Source organism: Ranitomeya imitator, chromosome 7 (genome assembly GCF_032444005.1).
Source record: "Ranitomeya imitator isolate aRanImi1 chromosome 7, aRanImi1.pri, whole genome shotgun sequence".
NCBI lineage: Eukaryota > Metazoa > Chordata > Amphibia > Anura > Dendrobatidae > Ranitomeya > Ranitomeya imitator.
In genome coordinates this window covers 24,146,271-24,166,324 of record NC_091288.1, presented here as the reverse complement: position 1 = coordinate 24,166,324, position 20,054 = coordinate 24,146,271, and positions in this window count along the sequence as shown.

The following is a 20,054-nucleotide window of genomic DNA, read 5'->3' as shown; positions in this document are numbered from 1 at the left end:
GGATACCCAGAAGGAGGCACCTAAGCCAAAGGCTCTGCCCGGAACCAGCTGACGGTACTGGAACCAGGATGGGGAGCAGAAGGTACAAGAGCAAAAGACACTGCCGAGAACCAGCTGACGGTGCTGGAACCAGGTGGTGGACCCGAAGGCCCACAGGAGAGGAGAGAACAGCTAGGCCGCGAGGCAGCCGCAGTTACCGAACCCCAACAGTCCTACAGGGGGAGCTGGGCCTACTGGCACTACAGAACCAGCCTTGACTACCAGTTCACGCAGCCCACATAGGAAGCTCCTAAACTGGAGGCACCCTGGAGTTGGCTAACCCGACCGCACCACGACGAGGCAAGCATAGGTGTCTCAGTGAAGTTGACACAACCCGGAAACAGCTGACGGTGCTGAAACCAGGCTTGGCACGAGGGAGTACCTGTGACAAGAACACTGCCGAGAACCAGCTGGCGGTGCTGGAACCCGGATGCGTTGCCCCAGTGTGCAAGAGCCAATGGCACGACCGAGGACCAGCTGACGGTGCTGGAACCCGGTTACTAAGCTGTAGGTGCCCGCGCTTAAAAGCACTACCAAGGACCGCCTGGCGTTGGCGGAACTCGGATACCCAGGAGGAGGCACCTAAGCCAAAGGCTCGGCCCGGAACCAGCTGACGGTGCTGGAACCAGGTGGTGGACCCGAAGGTCCACAGGAGAGGAGAGAACAGCTAGGCCGCGAGGCAGCCGCAGTTACCGAACCCCAACAGTCCTACAGGGGGAGCTGGGCCTACTGGCACTACAGAACCAGCCTTGACTACCAGTTCACGCAGCCCACATAGGAAGCTCCTAAACTGGAGGCACCCTGGAGTTGGCTAACCCGACCGCACCACGACGAGGCAAGCATAGGTGTCTCAGTGAGCTTGACACAACCCGGAAACAGCTGACGGTGCTGAAACCAGGCTTGGCACGAGGGAGTACCTGTGACAAAAACACTGCCGAGAACCAGCTGGCGGTGCTGGAACCCGGATGCGTTGCCTTGCCTATTAAAGATTGTCTTCCTAGAGCCCCAACTAGCGGTGTTGGAGCAAAGGGTAAGCAGGGGGAGATGAGTGTAGGCCGAAGCCTGCACTGGAGGCAGCTTTGTGTCTGCGTTGCGTTTGCAGGACACTTTGCCGGCTACACACTGGGGGAACAGCTGGCGTTGCTGAACCCCACTAACACAATGGCGTGTGTTTTTCTCTGTGCAGCTAGCACTTGCGGGCAAAAACTAGCGATGTTAGAGCCCGTGTTGAAGCAGGAGGAGGAGGAGAGGAGCAGAGTGTAGGCCGAAGCTTAGTTGAACCAATTTCAAAGGAAACCTTTAACCCCCCCCTCAGGTGTTACAAAGTACAAGAGACACACCTTGTGCAGTATTAATGCTGCACAAGTGAAAGGTTGCTCTATTAATTTGTCTACTTGCACACGCTGAATGAAAGACATACACAATTTACCCCATTCTACAGTCAAACTGTAGTGGATGCGTGACTTGGTTTTTTGATGAGACGCAGCACAGGTGTCCAAAATAACGCCTTGGTGCTTGGAGCAGCTTCCTGAGCGTTGTTATTTGCTGTACAGGAGTCTGCGCTCTTGTGTTATCCCTTGGCAATGCCCTGTTAGCGCTGCCCATCTTATGACATCATTTCATGTTGGCCGGTGCGGTTAACGATGGCCATAAATCCCAGACCCACAGTGTCTTTTCATAAAGCCACACTGCGGTGCTGGGATTCGTGGCCTTGAGCAGTAAATATTTTGGCCGCTCACACACGTCCTTACACCTGCTTCAGACTGGGCGGCCTCTGCTGATCCCTTCTTGCATGCCGCGGCCATGAGGCTGCACAGTCTGAAGAAGGCTGAAGGAGATGAGTTAAGACAGGCGAAGATATGCACTGCTCGTGCCCATCAATCACACCCTCGCAGTCAAAATAATTAAGACAACGAGGAGCATTTTATTCAGGCAGGGCGGACGAACAGGCGCAAGTAGCCAACCAATGATGTCAGAAGACGGGAAGCGCTACCAAGGGGGGTGCTGCGTATCATTAGAAAGGAAAGTCACACCTCAGGGACAGTGGAATGGTCTCAAAGAGACACATTTTGTACGTGTTGAGTTCCACGTGGGCAAGGAGAAAACATCAGCCACCTTGTACAAATGCAGCAGTACTGCTGTACAAGGTGGCTGTTATACATAGAAACACCTGGGGGTGGGGGCCAGGCTCCCTTCAATTTCAGTTCATGTGCCTGCGTGGCGTTTGCAGGTCACGTTGCAAGCTGCACAGCAGGGGAACAGCTGGCGGTGCTGAACCCCACTAACACATTGGCTGGTGTTTTTCTCTGTGCAGCTAGCATTTCCGGGCAAAAACTAGCGGTGTTTGAGCCCAGGGTCAGCAGGAGGAGGAGGAGAGGAGCAAAGTGTAGGCCGAAGCCTGCACTGGTGGCAGCTTTTGGTCGGTTGTGCCAGCGTGGCTTGTGCTGGACACGATGCCGGCTACACAGCGGGGGAACAGCTGGCGTTGCTGAACCCCACTAACACATTGGCTGGTGTTTTTCTCTGTGCAGCTAGCATTTCCGGGCAAAAACTAGCGGTGTTTGAGCCCAGGGTCAGCAGGAGGAGGAGGAGAGGAGCAAAGTGTAGGCCGAAGCCTGCACTGGTGGCAGCTTTTGGTCGGTTGTGCCAGCGTGGCTTGTGCTGGACACGATGCCGGCTACACAGCGGGGGAACAGCTGGCGTTGCTGAACCCCACTAACACATTGGCTGGTGTTTTTCTCTGTGCAGCTAGCATTTCCGGGCAAAAACTAGCGGTGTTTGAGCCCAGGGTCAGCAGGAGGAGGAGGAGAGGAGCAAAGTGTAGGCCGAAGCCTAGTTGAACCAATTTCAAAGGTTACCTTTAACCCCCCCTCAGGTGTTACAAAGAACAAGAGCCACTCCTTCTGCAGCATTAATGCTGCACAAGTAAAAGGTTGCTCTATTAATTTGTCTACTTGCACAAGCTGAATGCAACACGTAGACTATTTAGCCCATTATACTGTTTAACAGTAGTGGAGGCGTGACTTGTCTTTTTAAAGAAAAGCAGCACAGGTGTCGAAAACACCTTTTTGCATGGGCGCAGCTTCCTGAGCGTTGTTAGTTGCTGTACAGGAGTCTGCGCTCTTGTGATCCTTTGGCCATGCGCTGTGAGCGCTTCCTGTCTTATGACCTCATTTCATGTTGGCCGTTGCGGTTAGCGATGGACATGAATCCCAGACCCACAGTGTGTTTTTAAAAAATCACACTGCGGTGCTGGGATTCGTGCCCTGGTGCAGTAAATATGTTTGCCGCTCACACATGTCCTTACACCTGCTTCAGACTGGACGGCCTCATCTGATCCCTTATCGCCTGCCGAGGCCATGAGGACACCCAGTCTGAAGAAGGCGGAAGGAGATGAGTGAACACAGGCAAACATATGCACTGCACATGCCCATCAATCACACCCTCGCTGTCCAAAAAAATAAGACACCGAGGGGCGTTGTTTCGAGCAGGGGAGATGCACAGGCGCAGCCAGCTAACCAATGATGTCAAAAGACGGGCAGCGCTAACAAGGGTGGTGCTGCGTGTCATTACAAAGGAAAGTCACACCTCAGGGACATTGTAATGGTCTCTAATGAGACACATTTTGTACGTGTTGAGTTCCACGTGGGCAAGGAGAAAAAGTCAGCCACCTCGTACAAATGCAGCAGTACTGCTGTACAAGGTGGCTGTTATACATAGAAACACCTGGGGGGGTGGGGGGCAGGCTCCCTTCAATTTCAGTTCATGTGCCTGCGTGGCGTTTGCAGGTCACGTTGCAAGCTACACAGCAGGGGAACAGCTGGCGTTGCTGAACCCCACTGACACATTGACTGGTGTTTTTCTCTGTGCAGATTGCATGTCCGGGCAAAAACTAGCGGTGTTAGAGCCCAGGGTCAGCAGGAGGAGGAGGAGAGGAGCAAAGTGTAGGCCGAAGCCTGCACTGGTGGCAGCTTTTGGTCGGTTGTGCCAGCGTGGCTTGTGCTGGACACGATGCCGGCTACACAGCGGGGGAACAGCTGGCGGTGCTGAACCCCACTAACACATTGGCTGGTGTTTTTCTCTGTGCAGCTAGCATTTCCGGGCAAAAACTAGCGGTGTTTGAGCCCAGGGTCAGCAGGAGGAGTAGAGGAGCAGAGTGTAGGCCGAAGCCTAGTTGAACCAATTTCCAAGGTTACCTTTAACCCCCCCCCTCAGGTGTTGCAAGGTGCAAGAGCCACACCTTGAACAGCATTAATGATGCACAAGTCAAAGGTTGCTCTATTTAATTTTGCTCCTTGCACACGCTGAATTAAACACGTACACTATTTAGCCCATTATACTGTCAAACAGTTGTGGAGGCGTGACTTGTCTTTTTAACGAGACGCAGCACAGGTGTCAAAATTTGCACCTAGGTACTGGGCGCAGATTCCTGAGCGTTGTTATTTGCTGTACAGGAGTCTGCGCTCTTGTGTTATCCCTTGGCAATACCCTGTTAGTGCAGGCCGTCTCATGACCTCATTTCATGTTGGCCGGTGCGGTTAACGATGGCCATAAATCCCAGACCCACAGTGGCTTTTCCTAAAGTCACACTGCGGTGCTGGGATTCGTGGCCTTGTGCAGTAAATATGTTCGCCGCTCACACATGTCCTTACACCTGCTTCAGACTGGGCGGCCTCAGCTGATCCCTTATCGCATGCCGCGGCCATGAGGCCGCACAGTCAGAAGAAGGCGGAAGGAGGGGAGTGAAAACAGGGGAACATATGCACTGCTCGTGCCCATCAATCACACCCTCGCAGTCAAAATATATGAGACAACGGGGGGCGTTGTGTCGGGCAGGGGGGACGCACAGGCACAGCCAGCCAACCAATGATGTCAGGAGACGGGCAGCGCTAACAATGGGGGTGCTGCGTGTCATTACAAAGGAAAGTCACACCTCAGGGACATTGTAATGGTCTCTAATGAGACACATTTTGTACGTGTTGAGTTCCACGTGGGCAAGGAGAAAAAGTCAGCCACCTCGTACAAATGCAGCAGTACTGCTGTACAAGGTGGCTGATATACATAGAAACACCTGGGGGGGTGGGGGGCAGGCTCCCTTCAATTTCAGTTCATGTGCCTGCGTGGCGTTTGCAGGTCACGTTGCAAGCTACACAGCAGGGGAACAGCTGGCGTTGCTGAACCCCACTGACACATTGACTGGTGTTTTTCTCTGTGCAGATTGCATGTCCGGGCAAAAACTAGCGGTGTTAGAGCCCAGGGTCAGCAGGAGGAGGAGGAGAGGAGCAAAGTGTAGGCCGAAGCCTGCACTGGTGGCAGCTTTTGTTCTGTTGTGCCAGCGTGGCTTGTGCTGGACACGTTGCCGACTACACAGCAGGGGAACAGCTGGCGGTGCTGAACCCCACTAACACATTGGCTGGTGTTTTTCTCTGTGCAGCTAGCATTTCCGGGCAAAAACTAGCGGTGTTTGAGCCCAGGGTCAGCAGGAGGAGTAGAGGAGCAGAGTGTAGGCCGAAGCCTAGTTGAACCAATTTCAAAGGTTACCTTTAACCCCCCCCTCAGGTGTTGCAAGGTACAAGAGCCACACCTTGAACAGCATTAATGATGCACAAGTCAAAGGTTGCTCTATTTAATTTTGCTCCTTGCACACGCTGAATTAAACACGTACACTATTTAGCCCATTATACTGTCAAACAGTTGTGGAGGCGTGACTTGTCTTTTTAACGAGACGCAGCACAGGTGTCAAAATTTGCACCTAGGTACTGGGCGCAGATTCCTGAGCGTTGTTATTTGCTGTACAGGAGTCTGCGCTCTTGTGTTATCCCTTGGCAATACCCTGTTAGTGCAGGCCGTCTCATGACCTCATTTCATGTTGGCCGGTGCGGTTAACGATGGCCATAAATCCCAGACCCACAGTGGCTTTTCCTAAAGTCACACTGCGGTGCTGGGATTCGTGGCCTTGTGCAGTAAATATGTTCGCCGCTCACACATGTCCTTACACCTGCTTCAGACTGGGCGGCCTCAGCTGATCCCTTATCGCATGCCGCGGCCATGAGGCCGCACAGTCAGAAGAAGGCGGAAGGAGGGGAGTGAAAACAGGGGAACATATGCACTGCTCGTGCCCATCAATCACACCCTCGCAGTCAAAATATATGAGACAACGGGGGGCGTTGTGTCGGGCAGGGGGGACGCACAGGCACAGCCAGCCAACCAATGATGTCAGGAGACGGGCAGCGCTAACAATGGGGGTGCTGCGTGTCATTACAAAGGAAAGTCACACCTCAGGGACATTGTAATGGTCTCTAATGAGACACATTTTGTACGTGTTGAGTTCCACGTGGGCAAGGAGAAAAAGTCAGCCACCTCGTACAAATGCAGCAGTACTGCTGTACAAGGTGGCTGATATACATAGAAACACCTGTGGGTGGGGGGCAGGCTCCCTTCAATTTCAGTTCATGTGCCTGCGTGGCGTTTGCAGGTCACGTTGCAAGCTACACAGCAGGGGAACAGCTGGCGTTGCTGAACCCCACTAACACATTGGCTGGTGTTTTTCTCTGTGCAGCTAGCATGTCCGGGCAGAAACTGGCGTTGTTTGAGCCCAGGGTCAGCAGGAGGAGGAGAGGAGCAAAGTGTAGGCCGAAGCCTGCACTGGTGGCAGCTTTTGGTCGGTTGTGCCAGCGTGGCTTGTGCTGGACACGATGCCGGCTACACAGCGGGGGAACAGCAGGCGGTGCTGAACCCCACTAACACATTGGCTGGTGTTTTTCTCTGTGCAGCTAGCATGTCCGGGCAGAAACTGGCGTTGTTTGAGCCCAGGGTCAGCAGGAGGAGGAGAGGAGCAAAGTGTAGGCCGAAGCCTGCACTGGTGGCAGCTTTTGGTCGGTTGTGCCAGCGTGGCTTGTGCTGGACACGTTGCCGACTACACAGCAGGGGAACAGCTGGCGGTGCTGAACCCCACTAACACATTGGCTGGTGTTTTTCTCTGTGCAGCTAGCATTTCCGGGCAAAAACTAGCGGTGTTTGAGCCCAGGGTCAGCAGGAGGAGTAGAGGAGCAGAGTGTAGGCCGAAGCCTAGTTGAACCAATTTCAAAGGTTACCTTTAACCCCCCCCTCAGGTGTTGCAAGGTACAAGAGCCACACCTTGTGCAGCATTAATGCTGCACAAGTAAAAGGTTGCTCTATTTGTTTTGCTCCTTGCACACGCTGACTAAAACACGTACACTATTTAGCCCATTATACTGTCAAACAGTTGTGGAGGCGTGACTTGTCTTTTTAACGAGACGCAGCACAGGTGTCAAAATTTGCACCTAGGTACTGGGCGCAGATTCCTGAGCGTTGTTATTTGCTGTACAGGAGTCTGCGCTATTGTGATCCCTTGGCCATGCGCTGTGAGCGCTTCCTGTCTTCTGACCTCATTTCATGTCGGCCGTTGCGGTTAGCGATGGACATGAATCCCAGACCCACAGTGTGTTTTTAAAAAATCACACTGCGGTGCTGGGATTCGTGCCCTGGTGCACTAAATATGTTTGCCGCTCACACATGTCCTTACACCTGCTTCAGACTGGGCGGCCTCATCTGATCCCTTATCGCCTGCCGCGGCCATGAGGACACCCAGTCTGAAGAAGGCGGAAGGAGATGAGTGAACACAGGCAAACATATGCACTGCACATGCCCATCAATCACACCCTCGCTGTCCAAAAAAATAAGACACCGAGGGCCGTTGTTTCGAGCAGGGGAGATGCACAGGCGCAGCCAGCTAACCAATGATGTCAAAAGACGGGCAGCGCTAACAAGGGTGGTGCTGCGTGTCATTACAAAGGAAAGTCACACCTCAGGGACATTGTAATGGTCTCTAATGAGACACATTTTGTACGTGTTGAGTTCCACGTGGGCAAGGAGAAAAAGTCAGCCACCTCGTACAAATGCAGCAGTACTGCTGTACAAGGTGGCTGATATACATAGAAACACCTGTGGGTGGGGGGCAGGCTCCCTTCAATTTCAGTTCATGTGCCTGCGTGGCGTTTGCAGGTCACGTTGCAAGCTACACAGCAGGGGAACAGCTGGCGTTGCTGAACCCCACTGACACATTGACTGGTGTTTTTCTCTGTGCAGATTGCATGTCCGGGCAGAAACTGGCGTTGTTTGAGCCCAGGGTCAGCAGGAGGAGGAGAGGAGCAAAGTGTAGGCCGAAGCCTGCACTGGTGGCAGCTTTTGGTCGGTTGTGCCAGCGTGGCTTGTGCTGGACACGATGCCGGCTACACAGCGGGGGAACAGCAGGCGGTGCTGAACCCCACTAACACATTGGCTGGTGTTTTTCTCTGTGCAGCTAGCATGTCCGGGCAGAAACTGGCGTTGTTTGAGCCCAGGGTCAGCAGGAGGAGGAGAGGAGCAAAGTGTAGGCCGAAGCCTGCACTGGTGGCAGCTTTTGGTCGGTTGTGCCAGCGTGGCTTTTGCTGGACACGATGCCGGCTACACAGCGGGGGAACAGCTGGCGGTGCTGAACCCCACTAACACATTGGCTGGTGTTTTTCTCTGTGCAGCTAGCATTTCCGGGCAAAAACTAGCGCTGTTTGAGCCCAGGGTCAGCAGGAGGAGTAGAGGAGCAGAGTGTAGGCCGAAGCCTAGTTGAACCAATTTCAAAGGTTACCTTTAACCCCCCCCTCAGGTGTTGCAAGGTACAAGAGCCACACCTTGTGCAGCATTAATGCTGCACAAGTAAAAGGTTGCTCTATTTGTTTTGCTCCTTGCACACGCTGACTAAAACACGTACACTATTTAGCCCATTATACTGTCAAACAGTTGTGGAGGCGTGACTTGTCTTTTTAACGAGACGCAGCACAGGTGTCAAAATTTGCACCTAGGTACTGGGCGCAGATTCCTGAGCGTTGTTATTTGCTGTACAGGAGTCTGCGCTATTGTGATCCCTTGGCCATGCGCTGTGAGCGCTTCCTGTCTTCTGACCTCATTTCATGTCGGCCGTTGCGGTTAGCGATGGACATGAATCCCAGACCCACAGTGTGTTTTCAAACAATCACACTACGTGGCTGGGATTCGTGGCCTTGTGCAGTAAATAGGTTTGCCGCTTACACATGTCCTTACACCGGCTCCAGACTGGGCGGCCTCAGCTGATCCCTTATCGCCTACCACGGCCAGGAGGCCGCACAGTCTGAAGAAGGCGGAAGGAGATGAGTTAAGACAGGCGAACATATGCACTGCTCGTGCCCATAAACCACACCCTCGCTGACAAAATAAATATGACAACGAGGGGCGTTGTTTCTAGCAGGGCGGATGCACAGGCGCAGCCAGCTAACCATGATGACAAAAGACGGGAAACGCTACCAAGGGGGGTGCTGCGTATCATTACAAAGGAAAGTCACACCTCAGGGACAGTGGAATGGTCTCAATGAGACACATTTTGTACGTGTTGAGTTCCACGTGGGCAAGGAGAAAAAGTCAGCCACCTTGTACAAATGCAGCAGTACTGCTGTACTAGGTGGCTGTTATACATAGAAACACCTGGGGGGGTGGGGCCAGGTTCCCTTTTAATTTCAGTTCCTGTGCCTGCATGGCGTTTGCAGGTCACGTTGCCGGCTACACAGCAGGGGAACAGCTGGCGTTGCTGAACCCCACTAACACATTGGCTGGTGTTTTTCTCTGTGCAGCTAGCACTTCCGGGCAAAAACTAGCGGTGTTTGAGCCCAGGGTCAGCAGGAGGAGGAGAGGAGCAGAGTGTAGGCCGAAGCCTGCACTGGTGGCAGCTTTTGTTCTGTTGTGCCAGCGTGGCTTGTGCTGGACACGTTGCCGACTACACAGCAGGGGAACAGCTGGCGGTGCTGAACCCCACTGACACATCACCTAGTGTTTTTTTCTGTGTAGACAACACTTCCAGGTGGCAACTGACAGTGTTGAAACCCAGGGAATCAAAGAGGAGCAGAGTGTAGGCCGAAGCCTGCAGTGGAGCAAGTTGAAAGGGAACCTTTAACCCCCCCCCCCAGGCATTTGTTGCTGAAAGAGCCATCTTGTACAGCAGTAATACTGCACATGGAAAATGGTGGCTCCGAAAATTATGCTCCTTGCAAACGCTGAAGTACACACTCATATAATGTGTCCCCTCACACCGTCAAACCATCCCGGAAGTGGGACTTTCCTTTGTAATGTGACACAGCACAGCCGTCATTCCAACCCCCTTGGTGCCGGGCACCACCTCCTCAACGTTGTTTGGTTCTGTCACGGAGCCCGCACTGTAATGTTATCCCTTGGCCATGCACAGTTAGCGGTGCCCGTCTTCTGACATCATGTAGGTGTCAGGCTGGCAGTGCCTGTGCGTCCAAGCTGCCCGAGATCCAACCTTGCAGTGTCATCTAATGTAGTCCCACTGCGGGCCAGGGATCCATGGGCATGCGCAGTGCATATCATCGCCTCTCACTCACCTCCTTCCTGCTTCTTCAGACTGTGCGGCGTCACGGCCGTGGCATGCTATTAGGGATCAGCTGACGCCGCCTAGTCTGAAGAAGCGTGAAGAAGGGGAGTGAGAGGCTAGTATATGCACTGCGCATGGCCATGGATACCAGGCCCACTGTGGGATCACATTAGACGACACTGCGAGGTGTGATTTCGGGCAGCGTGGACGCACAGGCGCAGCCAGGACGACAACAAATGATGTCAGAGGACGGGCAGCGCAAACTGTGCATGGCCAAGGGATAACATAACAGCGCAGGGTCCATGACGGAATCAAACAACGCTAAGGAGGCAGCGCACGGTGCCAAGGGGGTAGCAATGACGGCTGTGCTGTGTCACATTACAAAGGAAAGTCCCACCTCCGGGACGGTTGGACGGTGTGAGGGGACACATTACATGAGTGTGTAGTTCAGCGTTTGCAAGGAGCATAATTTCAAGAGCGACCTTTCCCTTGTGCAGTATTAGTGCTGCACATGGTGGCTCTTTCAGTAACAAACGCCTAGGGGGGGGGGGGGACAGGTCCCCTTACATTTTAGTTGTGCCAGCGTGGCGGTCGCATGACACGTTGCCGGATACACAGCTGGGGATCAGCTGACGTTACTGAACCCCAATAACAGAGGAGCGACTGTTGACTGTGCACACAGCACTTCCAGGCACCAACTGGCGGTGTTAGAGCCCAGGGACAGCAGGAGGAGCAGATTGGAGGTATTGCCGCACACACAGCTGGGGATCAGCTGACGTTACTGAACCCCAATAACAGAGGAGCGACTGTTGACTGTGCACACAGCACTTCCAGGCACCAACTGGCGGTGTTAGAGCCCAGGGACAGCAGGAGGAGCAGATTGGAGGTATTGCCGCACACACAGCTGGGGATCAGCTGACGTTACTGAACCCCAATAACAGAGGAGCGACTGTTGACTGTGCACACAGCACTTCCAGGCACCAACTGGCGGTGTTAGAGCCCAGGGACAGCAGGAGGAGCAGAGGAACAGAGTGTAGGCCGAAGCCTGATTGGAGCAAGTTGAAAGGAAACCTTTAACCCCCCCCCCCAAGACGTTTGTAGCTGAAAGAGCCATGTTGTGCAGCACTAAGGATGCAAAAGGAAAAGGTTGCTCTTTTAATTATGCTCCTTGCAAACACCGAAGTAAACACTAAAAATGTGTCCCTTTATACCGTTAAACCGTTCCGGAGGTGCGAATTTCCTTCGTAATGGGACACAGCACAGCTGTCATTCCTATCCCCTTGATGCCGTGCGCTGCCTCCTCAGCGTTGTTTTAAGCTGCCACGGAGCCTGCGCTGTTCTGTTAGCCCTTGGCCATGCCCAATTAGCGCTGCCTGTCTTCTGACATAATTTGGTGTCAGGCTGTCAGTGCCTGTGCGTCCACGCTGCTCCAGATCCCACCTCGCAGTCTCATCTAACGTAATCCCACTGCGGGCCTTGGAACCATGGGCATGCACAGTGCATAACCTCGACTCTCACTCCCCTCCTTCCCTCTTCTTCAGACTGTGCGGTGTCACGGCCGTGGCATGCTAGGGATCAGCTGACGGCGCACAGTCTAAAGAAGGCGGAGGGAAATGAGCGAGAGCCCGAGGGGAAGATATGCACTGCGCATGCCCATGGATCCCAGGCCCGCAGTGTGACTCAATCAGAAGACACTGCGAGGCGGGATCTCGGGCACCGCGGCCGCACAGGCGCAGCCAGCCTGACACCAAATTATGTCAGAAGACAGGCAGCGCAAATAGGGCATGCCCAAGGGATAACAGAACAGCGCAGGCTCCGTGACAGCTTAAAACAACGCTGAGGAGGCAGCGCATGGCACCAAGGGGGTAGGAATGACGGCTGTGCTGCGTCACATTACGAAGGAAAGTCCCAGCTCCGGGACGGTATAACGGTATCAGTGAACACATTTTATAAGTGTTAAGTTCTGCGTGTGCAAAGAGCTAAAAAAAAAGAGCTACCTTTTCCTTGTGCAGCATTACTGCTGCACAAGATGGCTCTTTCAGTAACAAACGACGGGGGGGGGGGGGGGACAGGTTCCCTTACATTTAGGTTGTTGTGCCAGCGTGGCGGTCGCAGGACACATTGCCGGCTACACAGCTGGGGATCAGCTGACGTTACTGAAACCCAATAACACTGGGTCGTATGTTTTTACTGTGCAGCCTGCACTTCTGAGCCGCAACTGGCGGTGTTGGAGCCCAGGAATAGCAGTTCAGGTGGTAGAAAGATGAACACAGCAGGAGACCTGGATGACACCCAATTACTTAATCAGGCAGAGGAGTGGCAAATTCCTGCGAGATCCAGGCCTGGTTCATTTTCAGGAAAGTAAGCCGGTCAACGTTATCGGAGGATAGTCGCATGCGACGGTCTGTTAGTACACCACCTGCGGCACTAAAGACACGTTCCGATAAGACACTAGCCGCAGGGCAAGCCAGCACCTCCAATGCATACTGGCTTAGCTCTGGCCATGTATCCAGCTTAGAGACCCAAAACTTGAACGGGGAAGAGCCGTCTGGGAGTACAGTAAGAGGGCAAGCCATGTAGTCTGTCACCATCTGACGGAACCGTTGCCTCCTGCTGACTGGAGCCGCCGGTGATGGTGTAGACATTTGGGGCGGGCACACAAAAGTGTGCCAGAGTTGTGCCATACTGGGCTTGCCTTGGGCAGAGGCACTGCTTCTGCTCCCTCTTTGGGCAGAGCCTCCCCCACTGCCTCGACGCACTGAGCTGCTTTGTAAAGCACTAGCAGCACTCCTCTCAGTTGGACAGGAGAAGATGATGGAATTCACCAGTGTGTCGTGGTACTCCCGCAATTTACGCTCCCGGGTCAACGCAGGGATGAGGTTTTGGACGTTGTCCCGGTAGCGAGGATCGAGGAGGGTGAACACCCAATAATCAGGCATGTTGAGAATGTGGTCGATGCGGCGGTCGTTTCTCAGGCACTGCAGCATGAAATCCACCATGTGCTGCAGAGTGCCAACCGGCCCAGAAACGCTGTCCCCTGCTTGAGACATGATCTCTGCCCGCTCGTCATCACCCCACCCTCGCTGTACACACTGACCACTGGACAATTGTGTCGCTCCCTCCTCTGGACGGAGCTCTTCCTCCTCCATTGACTCCTCCTCATCCTCCTCACAAATTGGCCCCTGCGTACCCCTTTGTGAGGAACCACGTGGCGCTGACTCTCCAGAAGCTGATGGAAAAGGTGACTCCTCATCCTCCACCTCTTCCACCACATCATCCCTTAACCCTTGCAAAGTTTGCTGAAGCAGGCAGATAAGGGGGACAGTCATGCTGACTAGTGCATCATCTGCACTTGCCATCCGCGTGGAATAATCAAAAGGACGCAAAACCTGGCAGACGTCCTTCATAGTGGCCCACTCTGTGGTTGTGAAGTCTGATCGGCGCTGACTGCGACTTCTTTGCGCCTGATGCAGCTGGTACTCCATAACTGCTTGCTGCTGCTCACACAACCGCTCCAACATATGTAACGTGGAATTCCACCGGGTAGGTAGGTCACATATGATGCGGTGTTCCGGAAGGCGGAATCGGCGCTGCAGAGCAGCAATGCGGGATCTGGCCAAGCTGGAACGCCGCAAGTGAGCACACTCTAGGCGGACCTTGTGCAGCAGGGCATCAAGATCCGGATAGTCCCTCAGAAAACTCTGCACAACCAAATTGAGCACATGTGCCAGACATGGGATGTGAGTGAGGTTGCCAAGGGCCAAAGCTGCCACCAGATTTCGGCCATTGTCACACACTACCATGCCTGGCTGGAGATTCGCTGGCAGTAACCACACATCGCTCTCCTGCTTGATGGCATTCCAGAGCTCCTGCGCTGTGTGGCTTCGATGCCCCAATGAAACTAGTTTCAAGACGGCCTGCTGACGTTTGGCCACGGCTGTGCTCATGTCGGTCATAGGTAAACGTTCACGGGTCCATGTGGAGGTGGACTGTGACGGATCCTGCAGAGAGGAATCAGAGGAACTGGTGTAAGAGGAGGAGTCGATGCGTACAGACTGGATTCCTGCAATCCTTGGAGTGGGCAGGACACGTCCTGCGCCACTCGCACGATCTGTACCTGGCTCAACAACATTAACCCAATGGGCAGTGAGGGAAACATATCGCCCCTGTCCATGCTGACTGGTCCACGCATCGGTGGTGAGGTGGACCTTGCTACTGACGGCGTTCAGTAGCGCATGTTTTATGTTTGCCTCAACATGCCTGTGCAGGGCAGGGACAGCCTGCCTGCTGAAGTAAAAGCGGCTGGGCACCTTGTACTGTGGGACTGCCAATGCCATCAAGTCACGGAAGCTGTCAGTCTCCACCAGCCTGAACGAGAGCATTTCCAGGGACAACAGTTTGGCAATGCCTGCATTCAGAGCCTGTGCTCGGGGGTGGTTGGCCGAGAATGCCCGCCTTTTCTCCCATGCCTGTACTACCGATGGCTGTAGAGTAGACTGGGAGTGTGAGGATGACTGGGAAGGTGGTGCTGTGGGTGGAATTACACAAGGTCTCTGGGAGGAAGCCAAACCAGCTGTGCGTGAGCTGGAGGAAGAGGCAACACGAGCTGAAGAGGTGGTAGCTGCCGCTGTTGGTTGGCCTACATCTTCAGTGTGTTTCTGTAACTCCACCGCGTGCCTGGTCCGCACATGTTTCCACATATTTGTGGTATTGAGGTTGCTGACATTTTTCCCTCTTTTTACTTTATGATGACACAGCTTGCATTTGACAAAACAAATGTCATCTGCAACTGTGTCAAAAAAGGACCAGGCACTGCAAGTCTTGGGAGCGCCCTTTTTGGCTTTGGAAAGAGACAGGCTCCTAACGGGTGCCAAAGTGGAGGCTACAGGCTCCGCAGTCTTCCCCCTCCCTCTCCCTCTTTGGCCCGTAAGAGGAAGCTCTTCCTCTGAGCTGCTCCCACCACCTTCCTGTTCCTCACGCCACGATGGGTCAAGGACCTCATCATCTCCACTACCCTCTGCCACCAACTGCTCCTCCTGGGTAGTCTCAGCAGCACAGTACGCACGAGAAAGCGGCACCTGAGTTTCATCATCAGATGCGTACTGCGCTGTGGTCACCGGAGGCACTGGCCCACCTGCCTCTTCAGAGTCAGAGAGAAAAAGGTGTTGGGCATCACTGCACACTGCCTCTTCTTCCATTTCTCCAATGCTGCTTGGCTGGCCCCCTGTTTCCAAGCCAAGAGATTCAGAGAACAGAAGTAGAGACGGCTCCTGTCCTGGGCTCTCTGACTGCCTGGCCAATTTGGCAGGTGGTGAAGAGACAGATGGCTGCTCTCCAGTGCTCTGTGCCTGAGAGGATGTGGCACTAACTGAAGTCGATGCCGAGGCGTTAGCTGCCATCCACCCGACAACGGCTTCAATTTGGTCTTCACGCAGCAGCGGTGCACGGCGCTCTCCGACAAAGCTGCGCATGAAGGACTGTTCCCTGCTGAAACTGAGTGACGACGAGTCACCGGCGCCCGCAGCAGGCACAGAATCACCACGTCCTCTCCCTGCTCCTCTCCCTGCTCCGCGCCCACGCCCACATGCCTTACTCCCTGCCCTCTTCATCTTGGTTGACAGATAAAGATAAGCAGAAAAGTACTAAGGCCTTAGTGTGCTTATTCCTGTAATGCTCCTCCTAACAGGTGTAAGAAACACTAATGTTGTAAATTGTGGACTAAACTTTATTATTTTTCAAATGTGGCCTACACAAGTGTAAGTTGTGTTTGGTGAACTTAACCTTTTTTTTGGTGCAGATCGGGCTACAGAGCTAGTTTAAATCACACGGAGACCGTGCAGACAGCCGTAAACGGCGCTGCAAGGCCAAGAAACCCTCCTCTAGGTTATCCTATATAGTGTTTTTCCACTATTTAGCTGGATACAAGTGGAAAGACACTAATAGGAATTTTTTTTTTCAAATTTTAAACTGGCTGCACTATTTGAAAAAAAGGAAATTGTTTTTCAAGGTATGAGGCAGTAACGCACCCTGAGCTGAATCCAACCGGCTATGGCTGCACACAGACTACAGGGCGAGCTGCGCTCACACGGAGACCGTGCAGACAGCCGTAAACGGCGCTGCAAGGCCAAAAAACCCTCCTCTAGGTTATCCTATATAGTGTTTTTCCACTATTTAGCTGGATACGAGTGGAAAGACACTAATAGGAATTTTTTTTTTCAAATTTTAAACAGGCTGCACTATTTGAAAAAAAGGAAAATTTTTCTCAAGGTATGAGCCAGTAACGAACCCTGAGCTGAATCCAACCGGCTATGGCTGCACACAGACTACAGGGCGAGCTGGGCTCACACGGAGACCGTGCAGACAGCCGTAAACGGCGCTGCAAGGCCAAAAAACCCTCCTCTAGGTTATCCTATATAGTGTTTTTCCACTATTTAGCTGGATACGAGTGGAAAGACACTAATAGGAATTTTTTTTTTCAAATTTTAAACAGGCTGCACTATTTGAAAAAAAGGAAAATTTTTCTCAAGGTATGAGCCAGTAACGAACCCTGAGCTGAATCCAACCGGCTATGGCTGCACACAGACTACAGGGCGAGCTGGGCTCACACGGAGACCGTGCAGACAGCCGTAAACGGCGCTGCAAGGCCAAAAAACCCTCCTCTAGGTTATCCTATATAGTGTTTTTCCACTATTTAGCTGGATACGAGTGGAAAGACACTAATAGGAATTTTTTTTTTCAAATTTTAAACAGGCTGCACTATTTGAAAAAAAGGAAAATTTTTCTCAAGGTATGAGCCAGTAACGAACCCTGAGCTGAATCCAACCGGCTATGGCTGCACACAGACTACAGGGCGAGCTGGGCTCACACGGAGACCGTGCAGACAGCCGTAAACGGCGCTGCAAGGCCCAAAAACCCCCCTCTAGGTTATCCTATGTAGTGTTTTTCCACAATAGAGCTGGAGACTGGTGGAAAAACACTAATAGGAAATTTGAGAAAAAATGTGCAGCAGGCTGCACTAAGAGCAAAAAAGAACAACTGTGTGAGGCAGTGTGAACCCCCCCTGAGCTGAATACAACCGGGTATATGGCTGCACACAGACTACAGAGTGAGCTGCACACACACACACACACAGAGACCTTGCAGAACGCTGTTAAAACAGCGCTGCAAGGCAAGAGCAAGGTGAACAGTGAAGAACACACAGCGTTTTGCTAAATTAGCCTTTGGAAAGGAAAATAAAGCAATTAGCTAGCTCAACTGGCCCTCAGTTAGAACACAGCGTCCTGTCCCTAACTGAAATCACAGCAGAGTGAGCGCAAAATGGCGGCAGCGCTTTTTTATAGTGCAGAGTGACATCATTTCAGCAGCCAATCCAAGCCTTGCCAGTACTTACATGCCCACCATGCTAAACAGGATGTGCCCACACTTTCATTCATTCCTCATTGGCTGCTGCGTTCAATTTGAATTCTGGGAACTTCCGATTCCGGTATCCGATACGCGGGAAGTATCGGAATTCAGTATCGGAATTCCGATACCGCAAATATCGGCCGATACCCGATACTTGCGGTATCGGAATGCTCAACACTAGTTATAACACGATGGCTGTCTACCAGCTCTTGCTGTTAATTGGATCGGTGTGTACATACCTTCACGACTCCCATTGCATTAGAATGAAAACATAACCCATAAATGGTCATTAATATGCCTTGAATTAAACCCGTGGGTTTGTTACAATGTGTTTTGTCTTGGAAAAAAAAATTTTGATTTATACTTCATTGTTTTCCGTGACAGGATCATAAGCCACAAAAATTCACACATTGAAACTATTTCCAAAGTAGCCGATTTAGAACGTAATTTCTAATTTACAGTTTCTTTTTCATCTTAGTTGCATGGCGTAGTTCGCCCTTACGAGGCCATATTAAGGAGAAAAACGAGCTCATCACATGAAAAGCGATCCTTGACTTGCCAGCGAGCGGTAATTTTATAGTCCACTGAAGCCACCAATGAAGTTGCTTCTGATGGTGGCACAATCTATAGGAGGGAAGTCACAGTATGTGATGGACTCACACAAGACAAAACCTTCTGAAACAAACTGATAGAGGCTCGTATGGGTAAAGTTTTATCCACAAGATCAAAGGAGATGAAATCTGGGAAGATTTAATGGTGGAACTAAAACACAATTAGAAGAAATCTTGAAATTCTGAATATCTGTAATTGTTGGATAAAATAATCACTCTCCTATTGCTTTATTCTTATGGAAATATAAGCATATTAGTAATTTTATTTTTCACTTATAGTGAATGATAATATTTTCTTACGCCTTAGATCCCAGTCTTAGCCTCTCACCTAGCCAAATCAGATCTCATACTTTGCACTGATGAAGCGCAATGCCCCGAAACACCGTGTCTGCAAATTGAGATTCTGATTTGGCATTTATCCTAAGTCATATTGTAAAGCTCTTTAAAGGCTCAATTTTGGCTTGTAGGATTGCTACTTCCAATAGGTGGCGCTAGAGTTCAAATTCTTGTCCACTCTGAAGAGACAATTTGCATATTGAAAAAGGTCTAGAATGGTCCATCACCAGTTGCAATAATGACGCATTGGGGCGAGATACAATTGCAGTGCACGTAACAGCTTCATATATCTCTATCCAGCTGTCACGCTTGGTTCGAAAGAGCTGCTGGCCAGTCCATGCGCTATATTCCGATCTCGCCCCAATGGGTCATTATTACAGCTGGAGATTGACCATTCTAGACCTTTTTCAATATGCAAATTGTCTCTTTAGAGAGGAAGAGGGTTTCAAATCTAGCGCCGCCTATTGGAAGTAGCACTCCTACAAGTCAATATCGAGCCTTTAACAAGCCTTGTCACATGACTTAGGTTAAAAACCAAATTAGAATCTCAATTAGCAGAAACATTGTTTTGGGGTATTGCACCTCATCAGTGCAAAGTATAAGATCTGATTTGGCTGGGTGAGAGGCTAAGACCTGGATCTAAGGGGTAAGTTTTCTCCTTGTGGAGAATGACTTACCATGTCTGTCACACCAATATGAAGAGACTTAAACACCTCGCATCTCCTCTGGGAAATTAAATATGCAAATTTTCTCTGCATAGAGGAAGAAGAGGTCTACAACTCTAGTGCCACCAAATGGAAGTAGCAAACCTACAAGTCAATATCGACCCTTTAACAAGCCTTGCAATATGATACCTTTTTAAAAAATGATACAATATTTTTAATAGTTATTGATTAAACATGCATATATTCTTAGTGAGAATAATAGAGTCATCTTCTAGGTGCCTGGTCCTCTTCTAGGTGCTCCCTGTTCTCGTCAAACATTTTTCTTCACTGCTGACTATGCATTGCAATTTCAGATTCAAATCGCCTCTTCAAAGAAAAAGAGGACTTGAACGTTAACGCCATCAAATGGAAGCATCAGTCCTAAAAGTCAATAGTGACCCTTTAATGAGCCTTGCTACATGACTTAGGATAAAAGGCAAACCAGAATCACAATTTGCATACACTTGTTTCAGGGTGTTTGCCCCTCATCAGTGCAAAGCAAGGTATCTGATTTGGCTGGGTGATATTCCTTTGAAATGGTTC